The following is a 19,046-nucleotide window of genomic DNA, read 5'->3' on the forward strand; positions in this document are numbered from 1 at the left end:
ACTCCCCCATTTCCCCTTAAACATCCTCTTTATTCACTCCCCATTACCCTTACCTCCCCATCCCTCCCTATTTACCTATTCCCCCTTACCCTTATCCTACCCAATACCTCATAAAACACGACCCTTACTCCCCCTTTCCCCTTAACCTCCTTATCCTTTACCTCTTACCCTTACCTCCAATCCGATCCCCCCCCACACACACACCTTCCCCCTATCTCACCCTCTTCCTTACACACCCCTTACCCCCTTTTCCCCCATATAACCGGCCCTCTTCTATTCCCCCTTTAAACTTACCATCCCTCCTTTCTCCCCCTCTCATCCACCGTCCCCTTCATCATCTGCCCTTCTTACCTTCGTTTCTTACCTGGTATCTACACACCTTGATTTGACCCCTTCTCTACCCTTTCCCTACTTATTTTTTTCTTCCCTTTCCCTTACCTTTCTAGCCTATGCACTTTTCTGTTCCTTATTTATTTACCTATTTAATTTATACACCTAAATTGATATATCCTTCTTCTTCAATCTCCCCTCTCATTCACTCCCTTCCCTCCCAGACCTCTCCGCGGGCGTGGTGTGGGCGTGGGATGCTGACGACCAGGCGGAGGGGAGCAACGCCATCATCACCTACAGAATCCAGAAGAATGTGCTGGATGAGCGGACGGGCGAGGCCATCTTCCGCATCCACCCGCACACCGGCCTGCTGCACACCGCCATCTGCTGCCTCGACCGGGAGACCACGCCCGAGTACGAGGTGCAGGTGGTGGCCCAGGACGGCGGCGGGCTGACAGGTGGGTGACAGGGGGAGGAGGGGAGTAATTAGAGGTGATTCAAGTGGACAGGTAGATAGAGGTGGACTGAGAGGTAGCTGAACAGGGCAGTAATTAGAGGTGATTCAAGTGGACAGGTAGATAGAGGTGGACTGAGAGGTGGGTGGACAGGTGGGTGACAGGTGGAGAAGGGGAGTAATTAGAGGTGATTCAAGTGGACAGGTAGATAGAGGTGGACTGAGAGGTGGGTGGCAGGTGGAGAAGGGGAGTAATTAGAGGTGATTCAAGTGGACAGGTAGAGATAGAGGTGGATGGACAGGTGGGTGACAGGTGGAGGAGGGGAGTAATTAGAGGTGATTCAAGTGGACAGGTAGATAGAGGTGGGTGGACAGGTGGGTGGCAGGTGGAGAAGGGGAGTAATTAGAGGTGATTCAAGTGGACAGGTAGATAGAGGTGGACTGAGAGGTGGGTAGACAGGTGGAGAAGGGGAATAATTAGAGGTGGTTCAAGTGGACAGGTAGATAGCAGTGGACTGAGAGGTGGGTGGACAGGTGGGTGACAGGTGGAGAAGGGGAGTAGTTAGAGGTGGTTCAAGTGGACAGGTGGACTGAAAGGTGGGTGCAAAGGTGGATTAAGTGGTTATTTAAAGGTGATTAGAGTGGGCTGGTGGAATGGAAGGGGGCTGAAAAGGAGATGTATAGATGGTTAAAGTGATTAATTAAGGGTGATTTGAGGGGCAACGTGGATGGAGGTGGATTCGAAGGTGGATAAAGTGGTTAATTAAGGGTGATTTGAGTGGGCAGGTGGATGAAAGGGGGATGTATAGATGGATTAAGTGGTTAATTAAGGGTGATTTGAGTGGGCAGGTGGATTGAAGGGGGCTTAAAGGGGGATGTATTGATGGATAAGTGGATAATTAAGGGTGATTTGAGTGGGCAGGTGGATTGAAGTGGGCTTAAAGGGGGCTGTATTGATGGATAAGTGGATAATTAAGGGTGATTTGAGTGGGCAGGTGGATTGAAGGGGGCTTAAAGGGGGATGTATAGATGGATAAAGTAGTTAATTAAGGGTGATTTGAGTGGGCAGGTGGATTGAAGGGGGCTGAAAGGGAGATGTATTGATGGATAAGTGGATAATTAAGGGTGATTTGAGTGGGCAGGTGGATTGAAGGGGGCTGAAAGGGAGATGTATTGATGGATAAGTGGATAATTAAGGGTGATTTGAGTGGGCAGGTGGATTGAAGGGGGCTGAAAGGGAGATGTATTGATGGATAAGTGGATAATTAAGGGTGATTTGAGTGGGCAGGTGAATGGAAGTGGGCTGAAAGGGGGATGTATAGATGGATAAAGTAGTTATTTAGGGGTGATATGAGTGGCCAAGTGGATGGAAGTGGATTAGAAGGTGTGTTAACAGGTGGATGAGGAGGTTAATTAAGGAGAGTTTAAGTGGAGAGGTAAACTGAAAGGCGAGAGTTCGGGTGGATAATTGAGAGTATTTAACAGGTATGAACGTAGTGGAGCGGACAGGTGTAAATGTATGAAAGACAGGTAAATAAGGTGGTTAATTCTGGTGGTTTAAATGGGCAGGTGGACTTAGGTGGGATGGAAAGGTGAGTCAACAGGTAGAGCAGGTTAATAGGTGGAGGTAATTAAGTAGACCGGTAACTTGTAACGGTGGAGAGAAGTGTAATTCGTTAAAGAGTGCGAAAAGAAAAGTTGTAATCAGAAAGTATGGAAAGAAAAAGGTCTAGATTATAGTGATTAGGAAGGAAAATAAGATAATTAACTTTTTGAGGTGTGGAGAGAAGGAGGGATCAACTGAAGTGTATGAATTGAACAGGTAAACAGATTGATTAAGAAAGGCAAAAAGAAAATTAAATAAGTAAACAAACAGATCAAGAAAATAAGGAAAAATAAGGATATATCAAATTAGGTGTATAAATTAAATAGGTAAATAGGTAAGGAATAGAAAAGTGCATAGGCAAGGAAGGGAAGGAAAAGGGTAAGAAAACAGGTAAGGAAAAGGAGGAGAAAGGGTTAAATCAAGGTGTGTAGATACCAGGTAAGAAACGAAGGTAAGGACAGGTGAGAGTAGGGAAGGAAAAGACAAAAAAGGGAGGGAAGCAAAGTAGGAAAGGGAGGGAAGGGAAAGGGTAAGATAAGCAGGTGAGAAAAACAGGTAAAGGAAGGGAAGAGAAAGGAAAGAAAGCCAGGTAAGAAAGATAAAGAAAGGGAAGAGGAAGGAAAGAAGGCCAGGTGAGAAAGATAGGGAAGGGATGGGAAGAGGAAGGTAAAGAGGGGAAGTATAGATAGGAAGGAGAGGAAAGGAAAGGAAAAAGAAGAGGAAAGAAAAGTGAACAGGTAACAGGTATAACAGGTAGGATTAGAGAGAGAGAGAGAGAGAGAGAGAGAGAGAGAGAGAGAGAGAGAGAGAGAGAGAAGGTACTTTAGACAACTTCTGCCATTCGTGTTCTCCATTAGCTAAACTTTGCTAATGGGAGAGGAAATAATGGATTAAAGGAGATAAGGAATATAAGAAATTGGGATAAAGAGGGAAAAAGAGAAAAAACAAAAATTAGACAGAACAAGAGCATAAAAACGAGAGAGAGAGAGAGAGAGAGAGAGAGAGAGAGAGAGAGAGAGAGAGAGAGAGAGAGAGAGAGAGAATAATGGATTAGATAAAATAAGAAAAAAAGGAAATAGGAATGAAAAGAAAAAAAGAAAATTATAAGAAAGAAAATGAAATCGAAAGGGAGAGAAAAAAAAAGAATAAAAAGAAAAAAGAAAGAAAAAAATTAAAACATACAATTTTTTTTAAATATATATAAAAAAAATCACAAAAAAATAGATAAACTAACCACATTTGGCAACACTTTCCCAACAGCCAATCATCTTCCCTCATCCCCGTGACGTCATTTTCTGTTTTTTTGCTTCTTTTTTTTCCTCTGCTGATGCCATAAGTTGACCGGCCGATCACATTTTTTTCATATTTATTTTCATCCCTAACATTTTTTTTCCTTATTGGGGCGAAAGTTTGAGTTTAAAGGGCAGTTATGTAAATTTCGAGAGTTTTTCTATTTTATTTGGTAGTAGTAGTAGTAGCAGTAGTAGTGGTAGTAATAGTAATAGTAGTATTAGTGGTAGTAGTAGTAGTAGTAGTAGTAGGAGTAGTTGCACTTTTCTAACACTTATAAATATTTCTAGAAGCATTAAACCATTCATCACCTCCTCTTCCTCCTCCTCTTCCTCCTCCTACTCCTCCTCCTCCTCCTCCTCCTCCTCCTCTTCCTCTTCCCCTCTTCACCTCTGCCCTCCCCCCTCTCCTATACTTCCCCCTCACATTCCCTCTTCCCCTTTCCAGTTTCTCAACCTCATACATTCCCCTTCCTTCCCCTTCCCTGTCGCTCTCCCCTACACACACCTACCCTCACCACCACCATCACCATATCACCACTACAACTATCATCACTTTTCACATTTCACTTCACTCTACCATAACCACCACTACCATTACTACTACTATTATTACTACTATCATCACCACTACCACACCACTATTACCATCATCACTAACTTTTTTCCTCATCACCATCACCACCGCAGGCACGGGGACGGTGGTGGTGCGACTGGCGGACGTCAACGATAACGCCCCCCGCCTGAGTCGTCACCTGTGGGCCGTGGAGGTGGACGAGACGGGCGGCGCCGCTCCCCCCGACACCAACCTGACGCTGCTGCAGATCACGGCCACGGACAGGGACACGGCCAACTACTTCTACTACAGGGTGAGCGGCGGGGAGGGGAGGGGAGGGGGGAGAAGGGGGTAACTACTGATATCATACGGCAGGGATCATTCATAAGGTTTAGTTATAGAGCACCGTTTTATTTTAGAGTATAATTGTTGTGTTTCATTATACGACGGGGGTTGGGGTGAAAAGACGCCTAACTTCTATTATGGGATGAGGGAGGAGGGAGGGGGCAGGGGAAAAGGAAACGATCGGGGCTTTGATGGAAACGATAAACATTTTAGTGGAGATGACCATTTTTTTAGTGGAAACGATCGGGGCTTTGATGGAAACGATAAACATTTTAGTGGAGATGACCATTTTTTTAGTGGAAACGATCGGGGCTTTGATGGAAACGATAAACATTTTAGTGGAGACGACCATTTTTTTAGTGGAAGCGATCGGGGTTTTCGTCCACACTATCGTGGTGTCGTAGATGTGGTCGCGGTTTTCGCCTTACTGGCATGACGAGGAGCACACCCCGATCGTCGCCATGAACACCCAGGTCGTGCTGTAGTTATGTGGTGTTATTAATGGTGTTGTTACTACTAAAACTGTTACCACTACTAATACTACTTTTACTATTACCACCACCACCACCACTACTTTTCCCCCTCCCCGGCAGGTGGTGGAGGCCAGCGGGTGGGGATGGCAGCACTTCGGGGTCCGCACGGTGGGCATGGCGGGGCACCTCCACGCGCTGAAGACTCTAGACTACGAAGACGAGGCGCAGCGGCGGGGCTTCAGGTTCATGGTGCAGGTGACGGACCGGGTGAGTTGACGGGGGGGGGAGTGGACTGGGGGAGTGGATTGGGGGAGTGGATTGGGGGAGGAGTGGATTGGGGGAGGAGTGGATTGGGGGAGGAGTGGATTGGGGGAGAAGTGGATTGGGGGGATGAGTGGATTGGGTGGTGAGTGAACTGGGTGGTGAGTGGATTGGGTGGTGAGTGGAGTGGGTGGTGCGTGGTCTGGGGCTGTGTGGATTAGGAAGTAAGAGGCTGGTGGATGAGTGGATTGGGGGGTGAGTGGTCTGGGGGATGAGTGGATTGGGGAGTAAGGGGCTGGTGGATGAGTGGATTGCGGGTTGAGTGGTCTGGGGGATGAGTGGATTGCGGGGTGAGTGGTCTGGTGGATGAGTGGATTGCGGGGTGAGTGGTCTGGGGGATGAGTGGATTGAGGAGTAAGGGGCTGGTGGATGAGTGGATTGCGGGGTGAGTGGTCTGGGGGATGAATGGTTTGAGGAGTAAGGGGCTGGTGGATGAGTGGATTGGGAGTTTAGTGGACTAGGGTATTAATGGATTGAGGAGTAAGGGGCTGGTGGATGAGTGGATTGGGGGTGAGTGGACTGGGGGATGAATGGATTGAGGAGTAAGGGGCTGGTGGATGAGTGGATTGGGGGTGAGTGGTCTGAGGGATGAGTGGATTGAGGAGTAAGAGGCTGGTGGATGAGTGGATTGCGGGGTGAGTGGACTGGGGGATGTGTGGATTGGGGAGTAAGGGGCTGGTGGGTGAGTGGATTGCGGGGTGAGTGGTCGGGGGGATGAGTGGATTGAGGTAAGGGCTGGTGGATGAGTGGATTGCGGGGTGAGTGGTCTGGGGGATGAGTGGATTGTGGAGTAAGGGCTGGTGGATGAGTGGATTGAGGAGGGGCTGGTGGATGAGTGGATTGGGGTGAGTGGTCTGTGGGATGTGTGGATTGAGGAGTAAGTGGCTGGTGGATGAGTGGATTGGGGTGTGAGTGGAATGGGGGATGTGTGGATTGGGGAGTAAGGGGCTGGTGGATGAGTGGATTGGGGAGCAAGGGGCTGGTGGATGAGTGGATTGGGGGTGAGTGGTCTGGGGGATGAGTGGATTGGGGAGTAAGGGGATGGTGGAAGAGTGGATTGCTGGGTGAGTGGACTGGGGGATGAGTGGATTGGGGGGTGAGTGGTCTGGGGGATGAGTGGATTGGGGGGTGAGTGGTCTGGGGGATGAGTGGATTGAGGAGTGAGGGGCTGGTGGATGAGTGGATTGGGGGTGAATGGACTGGGTGCTGTGTTTCCCCACCCCATTGAATGCCCTAAAGAACGGTAAAAGTATGACTATATTAACCTGAATGTACATACTCTGTTGAAATGTATTAGTCACTGAAATTATCACGTGTATCTCCGTAGACTTAAATGTATAGGCTGTCAAAATGTATTAGGCAACCATTAAGATGCTTCGTTTTCTATACTGATAAGGCAGAGCCGAATGTTATAGTGTATCCTTATTTAGAGAATGTGCACTGTGAGAATATGTAAGTCACCCATTAAAATACTTCGCCTCTCGTACAGATAAACCAACCCGTAGAGAACATTACAGCAATATCCATCTCCCCTAAAATTGCATACTATAAGATAAAATTGTCACCCCTTAAACACTACACCCCAAAATACCGGCAAATTTTAAGGCAAACTGAACCAAACTCACCCGATCCTTTAGTATGCTTTCTAGTCTTGGGTTAGGTTAGGTAAGGGTAGTTTAGTATGCTTTCTAGTCTTAAAGGTTAGGTTTGGTTAGCTAAGGTTAGGTTAGTTTAGGTTAGGTAAGGTTAGGTTAAGTAAGGTAAGGTTAGGTAAAGTAAGGTTAGGTTAGGTAAGGTTAGGTAAGTTTAGGCTAGGTTAGGTAAGGTAAGGTTAGCTAAGGTAAGGTTAGTTTAGGTTAAGTAAAGTTAGGTAAGGTAAGGTAAGGTTAGGTAAGGTTAGGTAAGGTAAGGTTAGGTTAGGTAAGGTTAGGTTAGGTAAAGTTAGGTTAGGTAAAGTTAGGTTAGGTAAAGTTAGGTTAGGTAAAGTTAGGTTAGGTAAAGTTAGGTTAGGTAAAGTTAGGTTAGGTAAAGTTAGGTTAGGTAAAGTTAGGTTAGGTAAAGTTAGGTTAGGTAAAGTTAGGTTAGGTAAAGTTAGGTTAGGTAAAGTTAGGTTAGGTAAAGTTAGGTAAAGTTAGGTTTGGTTAGATTAGGCTGTGTTTGTGTTTGTTACTGTTTCCATCGACACCCTCACACCTCCCCTACCTCCATTCTAACCCCTTCCCCTTCTTCCCCCGCCTCCCCCAGGGCCGCGGGGGTTGGGGGGACTCCCGCCACACCGACACGGGCTGGGTGGAGGTGCGCCTGCGAGACCTGAACGACAACCCGCCCGTGTTCTCCCGCCCGCACGCCCACGTCACGGTGAGCGAGGACGCCGCGCCGGGCACCCTCCTCACCTCCCTGCCCGCCTCCGACCCTGACATGGTGAGTGTGTGGAGGAGGAGGAGGAAGAAGAAGAAGAGGAGGAGAATGAGAAGGAGGAGGAAAGGGACGAGGATGTGGATGAAGGAGAGGAGGAAGAAGAGGAAGGAGAAGAAGAAGAAGGGGAGGAGGAGGAGGAAGAAAGAGAGGAGTACGAAGATGAGGAAGAAGGGGAGGAGAATGAGGATGAGGAGGAAAGGGAGGAGGACGAGAATGTGGATGAAGGAGAGGAGGAGGAAGAGGAAGGAGAAGAAGAAGAAGCGGAGGAGGAGGAGGAAGAAAGGGAGGAGTACGAGGATGAGGAAGAAGGGGAGGAGGAGAAGGAAGAAGAAGGGGAAGATGACGAGGAGGAGATTGCAGTGGAAGATTAGGAGGAAGAAGAGGAAGGGAAGGAAGACGAGGATAAGAAAGAGGAAGAGGTAGTGAAGATGGAAGGTGAAATTAGTTAAGAGGAACAGAAACAAGAGGAGAAGAAAGAGGAAGAAGTAGAAAAAGAGGAAGAGGAGGAGGACGAAGAAGAGGTAGTGGACGTAGAGAATGAAATTAGTTAAAAGAAGAGCTACAAAAAAAGAAGGAGGAGGAGGAATAAATAAAGAGGAGGAGGAGGAGGAGGAGGAGGAGGAGGAGGAGGAGGAGGAGGAGGAGATGATAGAATGGAAGAAGTTAAAATTAGTTTAAAAAAAGAACGAAAACAAGATGAGAAGGAGGAGGAGAAGAAAGAAAAGAAAGGAAGGAAGGAGGAGGAGGAGGAGGAGGACGAGAAGTTGAAATTAGATGAAAAAAAGAACGAAAACGAGACGAGGAAAACAAGATAATTAATGGAGAAGGAGGAGAAAGAAAAGGAAGAAGGAGGAGGAGGAGGAGGAGGAGGAGGAGGAAGGTAAAATTATATTAAAGAAGACGAGAAACGAAAGAAAACAAGGCTATAAGAAGAGGAGGAGGAGGAGGAGGAGGAGGAGGAGGAGGAGGAGGAGGAGGAGGAGGAGGAGGAGGAGGAGGAGGAGGAGATAGTGGACGATAATAATAACAATTCCCATTCCATCCCTTCCTCACTAACCCCTTTCTCCCCCCACACAACCCCCCCCCTTTTCACCCCAACCACCCTCTTCCACCCCATCACAACCCTTCCATCCCCCCCTCCCCTTAATCACCCCTAACTCCCCCTTTTCCACCCCATCACTAAACCCCCTTTCCCCCCTCCACAACCCTCCCATCCCCCCCTCCCCTTAATAACCCCCAATTCCCCCTTTTCCAACCCCATCACTAACCCCCCTTTCCCCCTCCACAACCCTTCCATCCCCCTCCCCTGTAATCACCCCTAACCCCCCCCCTTTTTCCAACTCCATCACTGACCCTCCTTTCTCCCCTCCAAATATTCCGTTCCCCTCCCCTCTTTCCACCCCATCACTTTCTCCCCTCCACAACCCCCTTCCCCCATACACATCTCCCCACTTCCCCCCCATCAATAACCCCCTTTCCCCTTCTCCCCCTAACAGGCCGGGAGGCAGGGGGTGACGTACCATGTGACGGGGGGGTGGGGGGCGCTACGAGTCGACGAGGAGGGGGGCGTGAGACTCTGGAGGGGGCTGGACAGGGAGGCGGAAGGGGGTGCGGTGGGGGTGGGGAGGGTGATAGCGGTGGACACAGGGCAGCCCCCCCTCACCTCCACCTCCACCTTGACCATCACTGTGTCCGATGTGAATGACTCGCCCCCCCGCCTCCTGCCCCCTACTCGCCTCTTCGTGCAGGAGGGCGCCCCCGCTAGTCTCCTGGGGGTCCTACAGGCGACGGATGATGACCTCTGGCAGTTCGGTCACGGTCCCCCCTTCACCTTCGAGCTCTCCCCCGCGAACCCCAGTCACGTGACCCAGGCGGTGACCTTGAAGATGAGGAAAGGTGAGTGTGACCCGGACCCAACCTCACCCCCTTTTAAATCGTAACCTCCCCACATTCAATCTCCCCAGTTCATGTCTCTCTTCCCTCTCCCAGCTCGACCTCACGCATTTCATAACCTCCCCTTTCAGCCCCTTTCTTCCTCTTCCTCCTCTACCCCTTCCTCTCCCCATAATCCCCCTCTTCTCTAACCTTTTCTTTCCCTTCTTACCCCTTTCTTTCCCATCTTCACCCTTTCCTCACTCCCTCACCCCCTCTCTACCTCCCCTTTTTAACCCCTTTCTTCTCTCTTCTCACCTCCTCCTCTCCATAACCTCCTCACCCTTTTCTTCCCCTCCCCTCCCCTTTCTCACCCTCTCATGTTCACCCTTTCTTCCCTCCCCTCACCCACTTCATACCCCCCACTAACCCTTTTCTCCCCCCACCCCCACCCCCCCAGAGCTGGACAGTGGGCGCGGGGGAGCAGAGGTGTGGAGCCTGGCGCCGCTGGATCGTGAGGCGGCGGCGGAGGGGGTGGGGGAGGTGGTGAGCGACATGGGGGCAGGGGCAGCGTACCGGTGGTGGTGGTTGTGGGTGACGTGAACGACAACCCTATGAAGCCCGGGGCGAAGGTGGTACGACTCTGGAAGGTGCAGGTAAGGGGGGAAGTGGGGAAAGGGGGGGTATAGTAAGGGTTAAGTGTGGGGAAAGGTTGGGAGGTATGGGAAGAGGAGGAAGGAGGGGGAGGTGATGGAGGAAGTGGAAGGGATAAGAGGGATGAGTGAAGGGGTGGGGGAAGGGTTAGGGTGTTGGGGAAGAGGAAGAAGGAAGGGGGAGGTGATAAGGGAAAGGGGAAGTGGTGGGGGATGGTTGGGGTGCTGGGGAGAAAGAGAGGGAGAAAGGGGAAGTGATAGGGGGGAGAGTAAAGTGATGGGGAAGGGTTGGGGTGTTGGGGAAGAGGAAGAAGGAAGGGGGAGGTGATAAGGGAAAGGGGAAGTGGTGGAGGAAGGTTGGGGTGCTAGGGAGAAAGAGAAGGAGAGAGGGGAAGTGATAGGCGGGAGAGAGAAGTGATGGGGAAGGGTTGGGGTGTTGGGGAAGGGGAAGCTGGAAGGGGGTGGTGATAAGGGAAAGGGGAAGTGGTGGAGGAAGGTTGGGGTGCTGGGGAGAAAGAGAGAGAGAGGGGAAGTGATAGGGGGGAAAGTTAAGTGATGGGGGAAGGGGCAGTTGGGGAGTAGGGAAGAGAATGAGGGGAGTTTAATGGGTCTGGTTAACTAGAGGGAGGTGGAAGTGAAGTGAAGAGAGGGTAAATGTTTCAAGGTGACGATAAGGTTAATGAAGCGACAGGTAAGGGGGTGAGGGTAGTTTATTTTTTACATAATCACATATTCATCATGACACTAGGGTCGTATCATAAGACATTTCGCCGCCCAAGAACACATATTTAACAAAGCTTTCGTAGGAGTTGTGGGCATTTCCAGGGATAGTTTTATGACCCTGGTGTTAGTTTGACCCTTCTTCTGTACCATGAACCTAAGGAAACACTCATTAGAACCCAACTGACCCTCTCTTTGGCATTTCCAGTAGTAGTTTTATGACCCTGGTGTTAGTTTGGCCCTTCTTCTGTACCGTGAACCTGAAGAAACACTCATTAGAACCCGACTGACCCTCTCTTTGGCATTTCCAGTAGTAGTTTTATGACCCTGGTGTTAGTTTGACCCTTCTTCTGTACCGTGAACCTAAGGAAACACTCATTAGAACCCGACTGACCCCATCTTTGACCTTTAGAAATAGTTGATGTGAGAAACGAAAGTGTCTTGTAATCCCAACTTTTAACTCTCTTTTTGTATCATCCTCCTCTTCCTTCTCTTACTCTAACTCCCTCTAACTCCTCCTTCACCCCTTCCTACCGTCCTACCCATCCCCCTCTCCTCTCTCACCCCAACACTCCTACCTCACCTCCCTGCCTTGATAATTCCTTCACCTCCAACTCCCACCCCCACCCCCTACTCACTCCTACCCCCTCCATCACCCCAATTCCCCTGTTTTCACCCCTCCCCACTATTCACCCCCACCCCCTTCCTTCCACACCCACCCTCTCCACCCCCTACTCACTCCTACCCCCTCCATCACCCCAATTCCCTTGTTTTCACCCCTCCCCACTCTTTACCCCCACCCCCTTCCTTCCACACCCACCCTCTCCACCCCCACACCCAACCGTCTCCCAAACCCAGGGCGGGGGAGCAGACGTGGCCCTGGGGAGAGTGTATGTGGACGACCCCGACGACTGGGACCTGGGGGACAAGATGTTCCGCTGGGGGGGCGCGGCGCACCCCCTCTTCACCCTCAACCAAGACACCGGGGAGATTTACGGCTCGGCGCAGCTCAGGGAGAGAAGGTGAGTAGAGGGGGGGGATGGGAGAAGGAGGGATATGGTGGGGAGAAAGAGTAGAGTGTTGGGGAGTGGGAGGAAGAAGTGGCGAAGAGTGTGACGGAGGTAGAGGTGGGGAGTTAGGGAGAGTGGGAGGGAAGGGGAGTCACGGAAGTCGGGGGAGAGGTTTTGAGTGTGGGGGAGTGGGAGAGAGTGGGGAGAGGGAGGAGAGATGGGAGCCGAGGAGGTTACGTCAAAAAGTGGTGGTCAGTTGTTAGGAGAGGAAGAAGGAGGAAGGAAGAGGTAGTAGTGGAGGAGGAGGGGGGTAGAAAAAGAAGATGACAGAGGAGAAGGAAGAAGGGGAGGATGCTCAGTTACATTCATTTGGAAAGGCTGAAGAAAAAATAGACAGTAGTGAAGGATGAAGATTTTTTTTTTTTTTTTTTTTTCACATTTGACTCATAACGCTGGTCGGCTTTCATGGTGTAGCCCAGCGGTTCCCAAAGTGTGGTGCGCGCACTCCTGGGGGTGCGCGAGCTGATCACTGGGGGTGCATAAGAAAAAAAATATGTAATGGCGGATTTTATGTCTCATTAAATTTTCAAACACATCATTAACTGCCATTGTTTTAAAACTAACGTATGATGTACGCTGCAGCGGAGTTGTCTGTTCTTTGTTTGAAAATTACTCAGACTCTGAGCACATTCCTCCACCCCCCAGGTACATTTTCGTTCAGTTTTGATAGCCATCGCTCAGAGCCTCATACTTTGCCAGCACAAATTTCGTAAAAAATGGACGAAATTTCAGGAAATCGACGGGACCTTAGTACTGCTCGAATCTTAGCGGGGGTGCGTGGACTCGGTCACAGCCTGGGAGGCGGTGCGTGGCCAGAAAAGTCTGGGAACCGCTGGTGAGGCGTGTTGGTCGGCCTCAACCCGTACCGGTCAAGTGTTTTTCAGTGGCGCCATTCTTGCTTGGCTCATGCCCCCTGGAGCTCCACTGGATCTCTCCCTAACCCCCCTAACCCCCCCTCGTCCCCCCAGGTACGAGCTGCACTTCCTGGTGAGTGACCGCCGCTGGGGCCAGAGGGACGTGCCGGCCAACGTGACGGTGGAAGTGACGCACCTCACGCCCGAGAGCCTGGCCAGCGCCGTGCCCATCAGCCTCTCGCCCACCTCGCCCGCCGCCATCACCGCGCACTGGACGCCCAAGGTGAGGCACGCTCGCTCAGACGGGCTTACCTGTCGCGTGTTTTTTGGTTGGTCCTTTTTGTTTCCTGTTTGCGGTTTTTGTTTCTTCTGTTGTTGTTTTTCGTCTCGTTTGTATATATCCTGTTTGCGCTGTTTTTCTTTTTTTCCAGGTTACGGTTTTATTGGCGTCTCCTGTTTTCTGGTTCCGTGTATTTTCGGGATATTTTTTCTCTGTTTCTTTCTTTCCGTTTCGCCTTTTCAAGTTGCCTCCGTTGCTATGAATAAAATGATACAGCTAGAAGTAGATTACGGATTGAGTGATTGCCAGGTGACGCTGATTGGTGGCCAGGTAACGTGAACTGATTGCCAGGTAACACATAAATTGATTGGCAGGTAACATTTTAATTGATTGGCAGGTAACATAAATTGATTGATAGTCAGGTAAAATGAACTGATCGCTAGGTATCATATTAATTGATTGGCAGGTAACATAACTTGATTGATGGTCAGGTAACATGAATTGCTTGCCAGGTATATTAAAACTTATGAATAGGAAGAAATTACAAACACACATGCATAGAATAGATGTAGAGGTAAGTAAATGAGGTAAATAAATCAGCAAATAAAAGTTGTATAAGTTAAAGAATGAATGAAAAGGTATATAATAAAACTAACCGTATTTTTTTTTCTATTCCCGCCCTTTTTTCCCTTTTCCTTCTCTCCCTTTTTGTCGCTAATTTCCCCTTTTTTACCATCTCCCTCTTTTCCCTTCTTATCTCCTTTATATTTTTTTCCTCCTTTTTCCCTATCCTATTTCCCTCTCCGTCAATGCTTCCTCCCTCCCATTCCATACCTCCTTCCCTTCACCCTCCTTCCCTCCTCCTCCTCCTCCCTTCCCTACCTTACTCTCCCATTCCATACCTCCTTCCCTTTACCCTCCTTCCCTCCTCCTCCTCCCTTCCCCACCTTACTCCCATTCCATACCTCCTTCCCTTCACCCTCCTCCTCCTCCTCCTCCTCCTTCCCTACCTTTTCTCCCATTCCATACCTCCTTCCCTTCACCCTCCTTCCCTCCTCCTCCTCCTCCCTTCCCTACCTTACTCTCCCATTCCATACCTCCTTCCCTTCACCCTCCTTCCCTCCTCCTCCTCCTCCCTTCCCTACCTTACTCTCCCATTCCATACCTCCTTCCCTTCACCCTCCTTCCCTCCTCCGCCTCCCTTCCCTACCTTAATCTCCCTTTCCCACTCTCCTCCTTCCCTCCCTTTCCTCACCTTCCTTTTCCCTTCCCTTACCTTTTTTTACCTAATCTCCCCCTTTCCTTTTCCTCCACTTTCTTCTCCCCTTCCCTTACTCTCCTTTACCCATTATCCATTCCTCCCTTTCTTCCCTTCCTTACTCTTTTTTCCCTCTCTCCTTTCCTTACTATATGTTTCCTCCCATCATTCCCATACTTTCCCTCCCCTTCCTTCCCCTTACCTTCCCCTTCCCTTTCTTTTCTATCTCTTCCCCTTTCTTTCCTTTCCCATACCTTCCCCTTCCCTTCCTTTCCCATACCTTCCCCTTCCCCTCCTTCCCCAATCTCATCCCCTTCCCTTCATTCCCCATCTCATCCCCGACCCTTCCTTACCCATTTACATATGTTCCTATCTCTTCCCTTTTCCTTCCTTCCCCGTCTCCTCCCCTTTCCTTCCTTTTCCATACCTCCCCTTCCCTTCCTTCCTTCTCCCCCCCTCCCCCCACACCGCCCGGCGGGGGGGGTCTGGGTACTCTGGCGGGAGCCGTGCAGAGGTGGTGGGGGCGTGGGGCAGGGGTGGAGGTGCTCATCGTTAGCGTCTACGGTACCCCAACCAGCGACCCCCAGCCCCCCCAGCACGACCCCCCCTCCCCCCCGGACGTCCCCCCCACCCCCCGGACATGGGTGTGGGTCAGCGTGAGGCAGCCCCCCGTCGCCCCTACCGCCCCCACCACCCCCGTACCCTTCATGAACCCCGTCAAGTTGAGGGGCTGCCTCCCACATCAGGAAAAGTGGGGTATAGGGGGAAGAGGAGGAGGGAGAATAGAGGTAGAAGGAGGGGGATTAGGATAGGGGGAACAGAAGGGGAATTGGAGGGGTAAGGAGATAAATGGGGTGGAATGTTTGAGGGAAGAAGGGAAGATGAAAAGAGCGGGGATAGGAGAGGGGAGGAAGAAAGAGAAAGGAGGAAGAGGAGGAGGAGGAACAGAGCGGGAAGTGGAGGGAAGATAAAGGTGAAGGTTGAGAATGAGAAGAAGGGTGGAGAAGAAGAGATGGAGGAAAGAAAAGGGAATAAGGAAGGGGAGAAGAGGGGTTGAGCGTAGTGAAAGGGTGATGAAGAGGGAAGAGAAAGGAGGGAGGAGGAGAGGGCTAAAGGGGAGTGTGTGTGCATGCGTGTGTTTACCTGTATTTTAATGATGATAATAATGATAATAATAATAATAATGAGATTCCTACTACTACTACTACTACTATACTACTACTACTACTACTACCCCTCCCCCCCCTCCCTGAAGGTGATGAATGAGGTGACGCTGCGCGCTCTCTCCCTCTCCCTCTCTCTCTCTCTCTCTCTCTCTCTCTTAAAAATAGGCATTTATTATTAACAGTTTTTGTATTATCATTCTTTTATTGTTTTATTCTCATTTTCTTCATTTATTTTTTAATTATACTCTTTTTTTCTGTTAGTTTTCCTTTTCTTTCAACCTTTTTTCACTTCTCTCAATTTCATTTTCATTATTCTCTATTATTTACTTCGTTTCTTCAGTATTAATATTTTTTGTCATCTTTTCATCTCATTTCATTTATTATATTTATTTCCTTCATTCCTTGTTACTTTCTCATCATCATCTTTCAGTAAACTCTTCCTTCTTTTCCTATACTTTTCCCTTCTTTTTCAGTTTCCAATTTCTTGCTTTTCCTCGCTTTCATTCTTTTTCTTGCACAAACTTTTGATCTTTTGATATTTTTTTCATCAAACTTCATTTTCTTCCACTTCAATCAACTCTGACCTTGACCTTTGACCCTCAGGTGGTGGACACAAACCTGACTCGCAGACCCCTGCCTGAGCCACGCCCCCTGCCCCTTCAAGGCCCCCACCACCTGGAGGGGGGCGCGTGTACCCCCAACTCCTGCCTGAACGGGGGACGCTGCGTGATGGGGAAAAGGTGAGTGATGGGGGAAGGGGGAGGGAAGGGAAGGGGAAGAGGGGGGGGTTGAGGAAGAAGAGAAGGGAATGTGTTAAAGGGGAAGGTATAGGAGAGGAAGGAAAGCGAAATCAATGAGGGAAGGGAAAGGAAGGGAAAATAAAGGAGGGGAGGTAAGGGAAGGGGAAAAGTAGTGGTTGAGGAAGAAGAAGAGGGAAAGGAAGATGAAGAATGTTAATTAAAAAAGAAAGGAATGAAAAGGAAGGGCAAAAGTGATGGGGGGAGGGGAGAGGAGGGAAGGGAAGGGAAGAGTGGTGTCTGAAGGAGAATGGGAAGGGAAGGGAAGGGAAGAAGTGGTAGTTAAGAGAGAAGGGGAGGGAAGGGAAGGGAAGGGAAGAGTGGTGTCTGAAGGAGAATGGGAAGGGAAGGGAAGGGAAGAAGTGGTAGTTTAGAGAGAAGGGGAGGGAAGGGAAGGGGAGAAATGGCAGTTTAGAAAGAGGGAAAGGAAAGAAAAGAGCAAAGTTGATGGTTGAGAAAGAAGGGAGGGGAGATGAAAAAGGGAAGGGGTGGAAAAGAGAAAAGTGATGGGGAAGGGAGAGAGAATAAAGGGAAGGATTGGATGACAGGGGAAAGGAAGGGGGAAAAAATGTGATAGAAGGAAAGGAAAGAAAGGAGAGGATGGGAAAAGAGAGAGAAAAAGTGTGCTTAAGAAAGGGAAAAGAGGAGAAAAAATCAGTGAAAGGAAGGGGAGGATTGAAAGAGAAGGGAAATTATACCTGGAAATGGGAGAGGAGGGGAAAAAGGGGGAAATTAGATATGGGGAATAGGAAATGTGTCTTTGTATATATATGTGTGTGTGTGTGTGTGTGTGTGTGTGTGTGTGTGTGTGTGTGCCGTTAGAGAGCCGTACAGTGCCAAGAGAACCAGGAGCTGAGAAACATCACCTTGGTCTCGGTCTTGGCTGTTGACTCTGGCCGCAGCTTCCTCCGGGACGTGAAATGAAGTCTGGAAAGTTTGGGTCAACGTTGCCAGATTGTCGTACTCAGCCTCTTATATTTACCAGCTTCCGACCCCAAAACCGTCTCCTGGGCCCCAATAACTAGATTCATTTATATTTATCGTTAAAATAGTTAATTCCTGATGTTTCTTGGCAATAGTTAGGCGTCAGAAACCGGTAAATACGATGATTACTGATTCTGAGTACTGATAATTCTGAGTACGATAATTTGACAACGTTGGACTTTGGGCTCAGTGTCGTTCGTGATTTTGTTGGGTTTTTTCTTTTTTTTCTTTTTATTCGTGTTATTGTTTCTGTTTCTGTTGTCTGTGTTTGGTTCGCTCCTGTTTCTGGTTTCTGTTGTGTCTGATTGTTCTCCTTCTCGTTTCTGTTTGTGTTTCTTTTTGCCTGTTTTTCACTTTGTTGTTGTTGTTGTTGTTGTTGTTGTTGTTTTCTTTCTTTGTTGTTTCGTTTTCGTGATTGTGTTGTCATTTCTTTTTCGAACTTTCATGGGAACAGTGATCCGCGTGGGTTTTTTTTTTTTTTCATGAGCTGCGTCCTCTGCTGTAAAAAAAAAAGAAAAAAAAAAGACTACGTTCTGTCCAGCATCACGACTACTTTATTTTTTTTGTTGTTGTTATTTGTTTAAACCTCTCTATTTAATATCCTTACTTATTTATTTTGAGCTGGCCGACATTCTTCTTCCAAAACAGCAACTCCTTTCATGAAATTTGCATCAAACGTCATTTCTTACTGTATAATTTCAAAATCATATTAGTAGAGCTGTGAGAACCGTGGATATAATGTCATCAGAGCTTTAGAAAGTGTTTAGACCTGAAGGAAGTTTGTGAATGCGTTAACCCGGTAGCAGCGAAGGGCCAAATTTGTGGCTTTATCGTGTACCAGCGAAGGGCCAAATTTGTGGCTTTATCGTGTACCAGCGAAGGGCCAAATTTGTGGCTTTATCGTGTACCAGCGAAGGGCCAAATTTGTGGCTTTACCGTGTACCAGCAACGGCCCAAATTCTTGCAATGATATAAACCCCCCAAAAAAAGATGATGCATAAACTGATCACAAATGCGTTGGTATGTATTATGAAGTGGTTGGCGTGAGTGGTGAATTTTTTCTCATTAATTCGCTTAGAGGAGCCTTTAAGAAACATGATCCCCGCAGCTACCGGGTGAATAGAGGGAGGAGGGGAGGGGAAAAGAAAGGGAAAGAAAAAGGGAGGAGGTAAAAAAGGAAGAAAGGGATGGGTACGGGAAAACGGGGAAAGACATGGAAATAAGGGGAGGGAGAAGGATTAAAAATTCAAATTCCTCCTCCTCCTCCTCTTCTTTCTCCTCCTGTTCCTCCTCCTCCTCCCCGCCCCCCTTCCTCGTTGTGCAGGCGCAAAGCTATAGAAAGTTTGAGGTTGGTATTAAAAGACACATTCGCTTCTCACATCAGCTATTTCTGAAGGTCAATGAGGGGGTCAGTCGGGTTCTAATGAGTGTTTCTTCAGGTTCACGGTACAGAGGAAGGGTCACACTACCACCAGGGTCATAAAACTACCCCTGGAAATGCCCACAACTCCTACGAAAGCCTTGTCAAATAGGTGTTTCTTGAGGTTCACGGTACAGAGGAAGGATCAAACTACCACCAGGGTCATAAAACTACCCCTGG

At 48.8% G+C, this 19,046-nt stretch overlaps 1 pseudogene; it reads left to right on the forward strand.

Annotated features, from left to right (window-relative positions):
- The window catches only part of LOC127010211 (putative neural-cadherin 2), a 202,096-nt pseudogene that overhangs the window by 174,229 nt on the left and 8,821 nt on the right, over positions 1-19,046 (forward strand).

This window comes from Eriocheir sinensis, chromosome 42 (genome assembly GCF_024679095.1).
Source record: "Eriocheir sinensis breed Jianghai 21 chromosome 42, ASM2467909v1, whole genome shotgun sequence".
In the NCBI taxonomy this organism is placed as follows: Eukaryota; Metazoa; Arthropoda; class Malacostraca; order Decapoda; family Varunidae; genus Eriocheir; species Eriocheir sinensis.